Below are 12196 nucleotides of genomic sequence, written 5' to 3'. Positions count from 1 at the left end.
ATTTAGAAGGTATCTCCACAGACAAGTTCCGAGCAAATGCACTTCAGCACATGGCTCACAGATGAGGAAAAACTCTTTAGAAATGTTCTTTGAAAAACAATTTCAGCAAACCATTTTGCAGCATTGGATTGGAAGATTGCATCCATGAGGAGTTGCTGTGCCTTTGAAAAAAATGTTTCTTCCAAGGATAGGTCTCTCTAGTAGTCCTGTTCCTAGAATCTTTCCTGGGCTTCTTCATTGGCTATTGTCAGAGCAAGGATATGTGGTAGATGGACCTACAGGACGGGATTTATCTCCAGTTGAAAACACTTAATTATAGTGTCTACATATGAGTTAGGTTTTTGAGCTTCCATTAAACCCAATGCAAATCTAGGACCCAGCTCACTTGTCCCCATGTAGGTGCAATTGCAGATATCTCTGTAGGTGTCCTGTCTGACTTCCACCTGCCACTCCAGACAGGCACTGGTCTCTCAGAGGTTCTGTGTTGTAATTTCCAGCCCCATATTAATCTCTGAGATGTCTCTAGAATGCCTCACATATCAGTTGGTAACAACTTGTGAGCCCCCGATTTGGGCCCCTGGTCAATTCAGTCAATAAGGTCTAGAGAACTATTTTTCATAGCTTAAGGTAAACACAGATTTGGACGGCAGGGTAGGTGGAGGCCAGTAAGGCTGTCCTGAGGCAGAAAACATCTCTTCACAAAGACACGGCTCTAGTACTACATTGCAGTCAGCTTCAGGAATCTGAATCATGAGCTGGACATCCCAGCCCTTACATAAATATACCTGTATACATATTGCTTATATATAATGCATATCTTAGTCTATCTCATCATGGACAAGACCATTAATTGTCCTCTGAGAAGCTGCTCTAGTCAGAAGAGACAGTGGATTATTTACATTGCTTCTTGAATGTTTATGTATTTGTTAACTTCAAAAGTTGACTTGCACAGCCAAATGAAAAGTAATTGGCTGTGTGCATTTCTAGACCTTACCTCAGTCAAAGAAGGTTTTGTTTGTTGAGCCTCTCAGTTTTTTTTTTAATAGATTTATAAGACTGGTGTCAAAGCTGGGTTTTTAGATTGTTTTCAAGCATCAAAAGTATCAGAATCTTTAGTCAAAACTGTCTGCATAGCTGTTGAGTTAACAGGAAGTAAAGGCAGGCAGGTTTGGCAAATGGATTCCAGGCATGGGGGTTTAGGAAAATGACAGTACAGGGTCTAATAACTGTAGAAGGCAGCGATTTTGGAATTTTTTTTGTTTGTTTGTTTGTTTGTTTTATATTTGTATGCTGTCCCTATTCTGATAGTAAACTTGGGTGAGTGTCATAAAATGGCAGTCAACAAATATAAAAAGAAGGGAAAGGAAGACAGCATTGAATATGGGAACTGTTGAGAAGAAATATGACTTTTCTACAGATCTCATTTTTGCATAAATCCTTTAGAGATTTTGATTTATTTTAAATTTTCTAAAGATTTTAATATATTTTAGATTTTCAATTGTTTATGGCTAATCTTCACGCATCTCCTTGCAGTAGAAAAGTGCTTTTATTTGCAGGATAAGTTAAAATCAAGAAGTGTGAAAAAGCAAGTGAATAATGACAGAAAATAATTTAATCATTCCAAACTGATAACATTTAGAGTTTGGGTAGAAGTTTAGTTCACCAATTGTCTTTGAACTAAATGTATATTTGTCATCATTTTTTTTTTAATTCTGCAAACTGCTAAAATGGAGGATTAGATTATACTTGGTTTAAATTACCATTGATACTGCTACCTGCCAATAATCTAGTCTTAAGGATCCTGCAATATGTATATTGCCAATAACAAAATGGCTCATCGTTTTGTACAGTTCAAGAAACTATCACATTCCCCCCATATTTTGGCATGTTTATTTTTTGTTTGTTTGTTTTTTAGTTTGTTTGTTTGACAGTGCTTCACATTTGGAATTTATGATTTAGCATTTGTTACCAGGTGATGGGTACATATTGTAGAATATTGAAGTTGCCAACAGCTCTATTTGATGGCACCAATATCAGCTTCTGAAGTCTTTCTTTAGTGATTGTCACTTTTTTTTTTTCTATATAGCCACCTCCCCTACTGCTGATGCATATAAACATAGAAAATGTGAGTTTATTGCCAAGATGTAATGTCACTTGTGGCTTATTTTTTTTATTATTATTATTTTTTGAACTTGAAAACAGTTCTCTCTAAAAAAGAATCAAAGAACATTACTTTTCTAAATCCATATCTCCATCTCTTGTGCAATTAGTTATTTACGCCTTTATGGTACATTTCTCCTTAAGAGTTACATGTTTTTTATTCATGTGCCCAAAATGTTGTATTAAAGACTGAATATGTGGATAGGCTTCTATATCAATTTCATTAATAAACTGATTTATACTTTACACAGCCTCTCCCATTCATCTCTGTCTATCAATATTTTAAAACCTGCCAGAGAATTTCAATTAATAAGATGCCACTGGAAAAAAAAATAATTAAAAAAATAAAAAAAAACACTCATCTACCCACTCAGAGTGGGAAGATTCAACTTTGTGTCCTCACATTCCACCTCAAGCCTATGTACTTGAAGTCTTACAGAATAGCTTCGCTTGCCTCCTCCATACTCCTTACTAGCTAGACTGTCATTAATCAGAACATTCAAAAAGGCACTTAGTTCATGAACTTTTGTGGGAGACATTTTCAAAACAAAAGGGATGCTTTAATCTCAATAGACGAAGAGCATTACACAAGTGACTGTGACAGATATTTTCCAAAGTTACTGGAGAAACATAAGAAAAACTACAAGGCATCATGCAGTACTCATAAAATCTTTCTCTTTCTGCCCCAGCTTCATCAAAATAAGTCCCAGTTCTGTAATTAGGTGAAAATCTGAAATAACCTTTTAAAATATCAGATCCAACATCTTTGTGGTTAAAGTCCATTGCAGGTAAGCTAGGCCTACAACCTGTACATATTTACTTGGTCCTCTCCATCATGACCTGCACTTTTACTATGAGGAGGTACAACCCCCAAACACCACCAGGTTGTGGGGCAACACAGGGCTGGGACAATGATATCATCTCATTTGGCCTGAAAGGAAAATAACGGACTGAAGCTAACTGAATACTCTGGGTCTACTAAGAGTCTACTAAGTGGGAGATGAGGCCACATATGGGGAATTTCTCAGGAGCCAAGAGATCTGTCAGCCCCAGAAGCTATTAAAGAAGTGTCAAATCTAGGCTGCTACCATCTCAATCAAGGAAAACGACTCTTAAGGCTCTGTGCTGCTTTCATGCTATTTCCTGATTTTTCACCTTTAGACTTTTTATCTGTTTTTGGGATGCTGCCAGACTGAAGGCACTTTGCCTGAAAAGCTGCCTAGCTTTGCTATTTGTGTCCTTGCCCAGACAGTTTAAGTGAGTGCCTGAACATCCAAGTAGCACAATGCCTCAGTGGTTTAGATACTATACTGTGCAACACTCTTTACACATGCATTCATGGGACCAGTCCTCTCCCTAGCTGTTCTCCCACATGCTTGCATTCTCCCCCAGACTAGATGGCAACATTGCTAAAAACAAACAAACAAAATAAAACAACAAAACAACAACAACAAAAAACAAATGTTGAACATATGATCAGTCTTGTTTTATTCTAATCAGAATTGCATGCAATAGAGTCAAGTGAAACACAACTTTTTTTGTCAACACCTCCTCTTCTCTTCTGCCTTCCCCCACTCCAAATAATTATCAATCAGCTAAAGACATCAAGATTTATAAAATATAACTTTAGCTTGTGACAGCACAATAATGTCCCTTCAAGCCACCTCATAAAAAATCCTGGGACAGCCAGCTGATCCTCTGGCACAACTCTTCCTGTCCAGGAGTACACGCTGGTTGCTAATACACATAAATGCCAGAGCAAGCTCTGAGGTGCTGCTCTGCCTGTCATCCAGAGCAAGGAGTTATCCAGACCCTGTTGTAGCTGTCTTCTAGCTCTTTCAACACCCAAATGTGGGACGATGGACTAGGGCCTTCCAGAGTGAAGGTGTTGCCACACCATGCTCTGGGACCCAGAATTCCAATGTGTCCTGGATCCTCTTGTTCACACATAGATAAAATATCCATGTCAAGCATTGTGCATGTGGCATACAGCACCATTAATATATGTTTGGCTGAGTTAGATGGCTGGATTCACATCTAGTAAGAAAAGTCTCAGAGCTGTCATCTTCTTGAATACTTATCTCACCTATCTCTGCCAGATGCTACATCTGTGTAAAATAAAAACATACAGTCAAGATTGCTGTCCTAACCCCCATCACCAAACTTTAATCCCTTTAATTTCAGTCCTTTCGCTTAGTCATAAAGGCTAAAACATACTATCCCTTTTATTCGGCTGCTCAGAAGTATGCCCGTTGTAGTCTACCATGCCTGGAGAAGCTACTTGAAGAGGTCCTTAAAAACCGAGGAAGAAGCATTGCTCACGAGTCTACCCGGAGAGAAAATGGTAGCTATCCTTATACTTTTCCTGAGGGAGTCTCAGAACACTGTAGTGAAATCAGAAACTTGAACAGAGAGCTCTGAGTGCAACCTAAATGATAGCTAACCAGGTTAGTAGAAGGCATAGAAAGAAGTGGGGTCATGGAAGAGGATTCTGTAAAGTGAATATATGTTACTTTGGGGTGGTTGGGTGGACATTTCCAGGTCCACTATAGCCAAGTGGCATTGACAAGCCCTGCTGCAATCATCTCCATCTTCACTAACTTGTAGTCTTGAAAGGGCAAGAAAAAATTATAAAGGTGTTGAGATGCTAATTCAGGTATCAGTATCTTCTACCACTTCCTAAACACATGCCAGACTCTTACCTCGTCTCTGGCACCAATATGCAATAGGCTCTTCATCAAGACACATGCTGAGTGTATTTAACTCATTCTGTAGATATGAATTTTTTGAGGTTTGAGTTTTGTTTTTTCTAATTAATTATTTTTTCCCCCTTTTGTAAATGAAATGCACATCTCACAACATTTTTGCAAAGGTGGAATTAATTGAAGCAATTCTGACAAGCATTTCCTAATCTAGGGCTTCAGAAATTATGTACACAAAAGATAAGAAAAATTTAGTATCATGTACCATGAGAGGACACCATGTAAATGAAGAGGTGATGTATGAGGAACTAATGTACAAGGAAAAAAATCCTCCTATTAATAGAGAAACAGAACAGTGGACAGGAGACAGCGATATGTCTCACTGAAGACACGAGCACCACTGCTGAGGACAATGCAAGAGTGATGTTTGATCAGTGCATCCAGCCACCCACACAACAAGCAATCTGCTGTATAGTAGATGTACTACCCAGGCTGCTTTGCTGGCTACTAAAATTTCAGTTCCAAACGGACTGAAAAAGTGCTGCAGAGGTCAGAAACTCACACCCTCCAACTTCCTTGCCACAACCCTCCCTCTGTGCCCAGCAACATTTTCATGTTAATCGATTTCCACACCATGGAATGAGTGAGCCAGCAACATGCCACTGTGATCACTTCTTTCCCTGTCCTGAAGTACTCCTTCCACTAGCAATCCCCTTAAGTTTGTGAATGCTAGTCTGGCATTAGCCTGGTGTTTTTTTCAGACACCTGCAGAAAGCTATCTCCAGGGTGTCCACTTGTCAAAATACTGACAGTGTCACAAGATCATTTTCTAACAGTAAACAGGGAGGCACTACCATGTGCTTTTGCTAGCCAGACAATGCCTGTAAACACTGCACTTATGTTCCAGTGCCCTAAATCTAGACTGTCAGGTAATATGGTGCTACATAGATTCAAGTTAAATAACTACAACTTCAGTTTCACTTCTGTGTTTTGTAGCATCCTTAGGAGGCTGCTATCATCTTCCCTGAATATAAATGCATATCTAGGCAGTCAGCCACCCAGGTAGAGACTGATGCCTGGGTTTGTCAACCAGCAGAGCATATTGTGGTTTAGATACAGATATTGTACTTTTTTTTTTTTTTTTTTTTTTTTTTTTTTTTTTTTGTGCTTCCTAACCCACATCCGATCTGTGGATGATGCTGTACGTGGTTTAATAATATAAAAATATTTCTGACAGATACTAATTTTTAAAGAACAGTGGTCTTTTTCCCTTCTTAATTTGGCATTTGACTATCAGGGTAAGCAACAAGTGTCTTGGCAGATAATTCAGGACATATGGCTTTGAAAAACTGATAATTTAAAAGTACTCGGGCAAGTTTCTTCAATTCATTCACCTTAAATTGTATTTTCTTTTACATGCTCTGTAGCAGCTGCTGCAGCTAAAATGTGTAGAAAATATAATGCAGTTGACAAATAACCTTTTCCTTAGTTATGTTGATGTATACCATAAAAACCTCACTCAAAAACTGAATAACAGTAGGAGTCAAATACAGTTCAAAGCTGTTAAATATACATGCCTCATTTGTAGTCACCAGATGGCACCAGATGTATCCATGTATTGATAATTAGCTTAAAACTGCTATAACCTTTGTGGCCATTGAAATGCAAAGCACATCACTTATGGATATTAAGTAGCTCCCAATAGCTGAGTGGTCAGTAGACTGCAGAGCTTATATTAAGTTTTAACAAGATTTGATTTTTATTTTATTTTATTTATTTTTTTGAAGAAGGGAAACATTAAAGATGAAGATTCAGTGGCACTTCCAAATCTGAAGATAATGGTTGGAAAATTTTTACAAAAATGAAGGAATATACCATTATTTTAATTAAATGCATTTATTCTTGGTTATAATTAGGATCATTTCATTTCATTTTGGTTGGAAAAGACCTCTAAGATCATCAAGTCTAACCATTAATGTAGCACTGCCAAATCTACCACTAAACCATGTCCCTAAGCACCACATCTACATGTCTTTTGAATGCCTAAAAGGATTCAAAACTACTCCATACTCCAGGGACTCAACTACTTCCCTGGGCAGCCTGTTCCAATGCTTTACAACCCTTTCAGTGAAGAATTTTTTCCTAATATCCAGCTTAATCCTCCCTGGTACAATTTGAGGCCATTTTTTCTTGTCCTATTTCTTGTTGCTTGGGAGAAAAGACTGACCCCCCACCTTGCTATAGCCTCTTTTAAGGTAACTGTAGAGCGCGATAAGGTCTCCCCTGAGCCTCCTTTTCTCTAGGCTAAATAACCCCAGTTCCCTCAACTGTTCCCTAGAAGACTTGTTCTCCAGACTCTTCACCACCTTTGTTGCCCTTCTCTGGACATACTCCAGGGCCTCACTGCCCAAAACTGAACAGAGTAGTCAAGGTGCTTCCTTGCCAGGGCCAAGTACAGGGGGACGATCACTTCCCTAATCCTGCTGGCCACACCATTTCTAATACAAGCTAGGATGCTGTTGGCCTTCTTGGACACCTGAGACACTGCTGGCTCAATATTCAATCAGCTAAATGCCAGTTGACTATCCCCTGATAGACAGTACTGCTGATAAATGGTGTCAGGTGGCCTGGTGAGCACTTCCACCAGCTCCTTCATTACCCTTGGTTGGCCCCATAGACTTGTGTAAATCTAAATAGCGTAGAAGGTCACTAACCATTTTGTCTTAGATTCTGAGGGCTTCATTCTGCTCCCTGTCCCAATCTAACAACTCAGGGGCCTGGGCACCCAGAGAATGACTGGTCCTACTACTAAAGACTGAGGCAAAGAATTAAAATCTCTTTACAGATTTTTCTTTTTTCTTTTTAAATATTTAAATGTTTTAAAGAATCAAAATTTGGAGAAAAATAATTCTTTCAAAAGACATTTCAACTGTCTTAAAGAATTGTAGCTTTCTGTTGACCACAAGCAAAATAAATTTTTTTTTTTTTGGCTTTCTGTTATTGCAAATAAAATCTTGAATTATGCATGAAAGCCTATGCTTAAAAATCCTTTAGTTTTACAAATATTATCACATTATTGCATGAAGATGAAGCTGAAATTAGCTATATCTCATATATAGGATATTATCTCATTAATATAAAACAGTGAAAGCTAATTGATTTAACTGTAAATCATAAGTCATGCTTATTAATATTGTTACTTTTTATTATATTATTCTTTGTATGCTTGTAACTTTCATCACCAATAAAGTATTTGGGAATCTAAACTCTTTCTTGAACTTGGCAATATTTAGCACACACATTTTTCTAATTCCCTGTTCATCTGTCTCCTCTGCAAATAACTTCTCTTCAAGGGGAACAAAAATAAAAAATAAAAAGGCAAGAGGGTGAAATCTTGACCTCACTGAATCAGTGGCAAAACCCCCACTAACATCAAGGGCTGGGATTTTACCACACATGACCAGCTTTACACAAAGGAGAAAAAAAACAAAGATATCATGCTATTTAAAGTACAGAGTCTGAAAATGAATCATCATCTAAACAATATGGCAAATATTTACAAATTACAAAAGTAATCAAAGAAAAGTTTGGAATAGAGTTTTGAAAGGAACTTGATTCTCCAGGGAAAATGTAGCTTTCTTTCTGAATGCTGAACATATAAGTTTTAGTATATAATTCTAAGCATCCAGATTTTATATCTTTAGTCCGTTTTAATGAGTTTTCAGCCAGAGTGCTGCTTTTGATTATGCTAAATATTCAGTATTATCTGCTTCAATGCAGCAAAATGCTTACTGCAGAAATGTAATCTATATCTGCATTCACTTCATCATGAACTGTTCCTAAAAATGAACCAATGTTATTATTTACATTTATGACACCCATAGAAGCTTAGTGGTTGGTGGGGTCCCCAGTGCAAACAAAGGTGTGAACATGCAAATAATCACAGCTTTTTTAAAGGTCATTTTTTGCAAGCACTAGCTTGCAGGCAATATTTTCATTTACAATGGGCAGGCCTAGCCTTGTACAGACACAAATGGAGATGTTACTTTTCGAGTGATTCGTGATTATTCTTCATGCTTTACAGTAGCGGGCAGACCCTTAGCAAATGCTGTTGTGAAAAAAGAGTATTACTTAGCTTTTGTAAACACTTTGCCATGTTAAATGTGAGGAGGATGTTAAAACTGTTATCCCACGAGGAAAGACAGGAAGAGAAAAAGAAGCAGTACTCTTCATACCATCCAGTCTTGGAGTGTGGCACTGAAAAAATATTTTTAAGTTTGAGCCCAGAGTGCTAACCTCCACTTTGGACCAGTTTGCGCCTAATTTAACAGTGTAGTATGTACTCAACAGGTAAGCCTATCTTTTATCTTCTATAGTATGCTGTAGCAGGGGAGACCTTATCGCACTCTACAGGTACCTTAAAGGAGGCTGTAGAGAGGTGGGGGTTGGTCTGTTCTCCCACGTGCCTGGTGACAGGACGAGGGGGAATGGGCGAAAGTTGCGACAGGGGAGTTTTAGGTTGGATGTTAGGAAGTACTTCTTTACCGAAAGGGTTGTTAGGCATTGGAATGGACTGCCCAGGGAAGTGGTTGAGTCACCATCCCTGGAGGTCTTTAAAAGACATTTAGATGTAGAGCTTAGTGATATGGTTTAGTGGAGGATTTGTTAGTGTTAGGTCAGAGGTTGGACTAGATGGTCTTTGAGGTCTCTTCCAACCTAGATGATTCTGTGATTCTGTGAACTTCTACTATTTGTACTCAAGCACTGAGTCACTGTCCCCAGAGAGCAGAGCTCAGTGCCTGCCCCTCTGCTCCCCTCGTGAGGAAGCTGCAGGTCTCCATGAGGCCTCACCTCAGTCTCCTCTTCTCTGAGGGGACTGAGTCTCCTCAGTCTCTCTCTTCTTTTGGCTGAACAAACGAAATGACCTCAGCCGCTCCCCACGTCTCCCCCTTTAGACTCTTTGCCATCTTTGTTGTCCTCCTCTGGATACATTCTAATAGTTCATGTCCTTCTTATATTGTGGAGCCTGCACACACCAGCCCTGAAAATCTAAAGAATAGTTTGAAATCAAGAGCCTAGTACAAGGTAAATATGCAGGCTCTCTCTACAGTCCAAAAAGTGGTTTATGCTGTTTTAAGACATGTAATTTGGAAAGGCAGCATGAATTCCTCCCCGGGTATCTCTATTTTTCTCCATTGGTAAGGGGATCCCAGGCAGCCAGATCAGAGATGAAACACAGCTTTGGATAGCTACTGCTCAGTGAAACAAACTGCTCTGCAAATGGCAGCTTCCATTACAGAGGCTGGAGAATGATGACACAGGTGATTTAACTGACTTGGCATCGGGCTTTGCACTGAACCTTCTGAGTTCTGGTACTTCACATAGAGAAGTCCCATTTGTTGTATTCTTATCTGTACTGTCAGTGGAGAAATAATAAAGTAAGCCCAAAACAAGGTGAATCTAGTTCTCTTCCCCTTCTCTGACATAAATATGTTATCATATAAAGGAGTTCTACTTTTACTGTCTAGAAGATAAGGCAGACACTCACATTTGTACAAAGACCTACTATATTTCTTTCTTTCCATAACAAAAAGATCATATAATTCATGTTATTTTATCAGCAAAAATTATACACTCACTTATCATCTGCAATTCTACCTATAGCAAGTACATAATACTGTAATTAAATTTTATTGTATGCATTATCTGAGAGATCTCTAATCACTTCAACTTATTATTCATTGAAATGCATTCATACAGTAACTGTAATATACAAAAAATGAAACAGAGGAAAATAGAACACAGCATTATAACTACTTATAAGGATTCTCCTCCTGAAATAGTCTTAAGAATATCAGAATTTACGGGTTATGTCATCATCCATAAATTGAAGACAGGGCTGAAGTTCTGATTAATTGGGTCATGTCTTCCAGTGAGCAGAGAGATGCCTCCATTACACGGAGGCATTAAAACCTCCACAGAATTTAAGAAATTCTTCACTCTGAAGGTGGTAAGGCAGTGGAACAGGTTGCCCAGAGAAGCTGTGGATGCCCCATCCCTGGAACTGTTCAAGGCCAGTTTGGATGGGGCTTTGAGCAACCTGGTCTAGTTGGAAGGGGTTTGGAACTAGGTGGTCTTTAAGGTCCCTTCCAACCCAAACCATTCTATGATTCTATGATTCAAGGGAATCTATGATTCAAAGGATTTCCGTAATTAATTCCAATAGACCATGTCTTAACAGTACTATTCTCTTTGAAATGATTTGCATCTTTGAATGAATAAGGATTTCCCACAAATATCTTTTATAACCAATGAAATGGCAGAATGGCCCAACAGCTGGAAAATAAGTCATTCCCTGGTGATACCTTCATATTAGCTGAAAGTCATTGCTTCTCATCTGTTCATTTCTTTTCCTTTCTCTTTAGATGAGACTTGACAAGCGACTGCATGAACATTATTTGCCTAATTCACAGAATCACAGAATCACAGAATGGTTGAGGTTGGAAGGGGCCTCTGGAGATCATCTGGTCCAACTCCCCTGCCAAGCATGGTCACCTAGAGCACATTGCACAGCGTGCATCTAGGTGCATTTTGAATATCTTCAAAGAAGGAGACTCCACAACCTCTCTGGGCAACCTGTTCCAGTGCTCTGTCACCCTTACAGCAAAGAAATGTTTCCTCATATTCAGCCAGAACTTCCTGTGTTTCAGTTTGTGCCCGTTGCCTCTTGCCTTGTTGCTGGGCACCACCGAAAAGAGTCTGGTCCCATCCTCTTGACACCATCCCTTCAGATACTTGCATACATTGATCAGATCCCCTCTCAGTCTGCTCTTCTCCAAGCTAAACAGGTCCAGCTCTCTCAGCCTCACTTCGTATGACAGATACTCCAGTCCCCAAATCATCTTAGTAGCCCTCCGCTGGACCTGCTCCAGGATCTCCATTGTATCATTGTCTATCTGTCCATGTCCCTCCTGTACTGTACAGCCTAGAACTTGGCACAGTACTCCAGGTGTGGCTTTACCAAGGCTGAGTAGAGGAGAAGAATCAGCTCCCTCAACCTTCTGGCAACACTCTTCTGAATACACCCCAGGATACCGTTGGCCTTCTTGGCCACAAGGGCACATTGCTGGCTCATGGTCAGCTTGCCGTCCACAAGGACTCCCAGGACCTTCTCCACAGAGCTGCTTTCCAGCAGGTCAGCTCCAAACCTGTATTGGTTCATGGGGTGATTCTGCCCCAGGTGCAGGACCCTGCATTTGCCTTCAGTGCAAATTCAGTGCAGACTAAAGCAAGTTTATGTAAACTCTTGCTGAAGTAGAAGCAAATGTGTTTTA

At 39.3% G+C, this 12196-nt stretch overlaps 1 protein-coding gene across 6 annotated transcripts in view; it reads right to left on the bottom strand.

Moving 5' to 3' along the window:
• The window catches only part of TRPC4 (transient receptor potential cation channel subfamily C member 4), a 167981-nt gene that overhangs the window by 91073 nt on the left and 64712 nt on the right, over window positions 1-12196 (bottom strand). The window lies entirely within an intron of this gene.

The sequence above is a fragment of the Anser cygnoides genome, chromosome 1 (assembly GCF_040182565.1).
Source record: "Anser cygnoides isolate HZ-2024a breed goose chromosome 1, Taihu_goose_T2T_genome, whole genome shotgun sequence".
In the NCBI taxonomy this organism is placed as follows: domain Eukaryota; kingdom Metazoa; phylum Chordata; class Aves; order Anseriformes; family Anatidae; genus Anser; species Anser cygnoides.
Note: the sequence above shows the minus strand (reverse complement) of the source record. Positions and strands in the feature narration are given on the sequence as shown.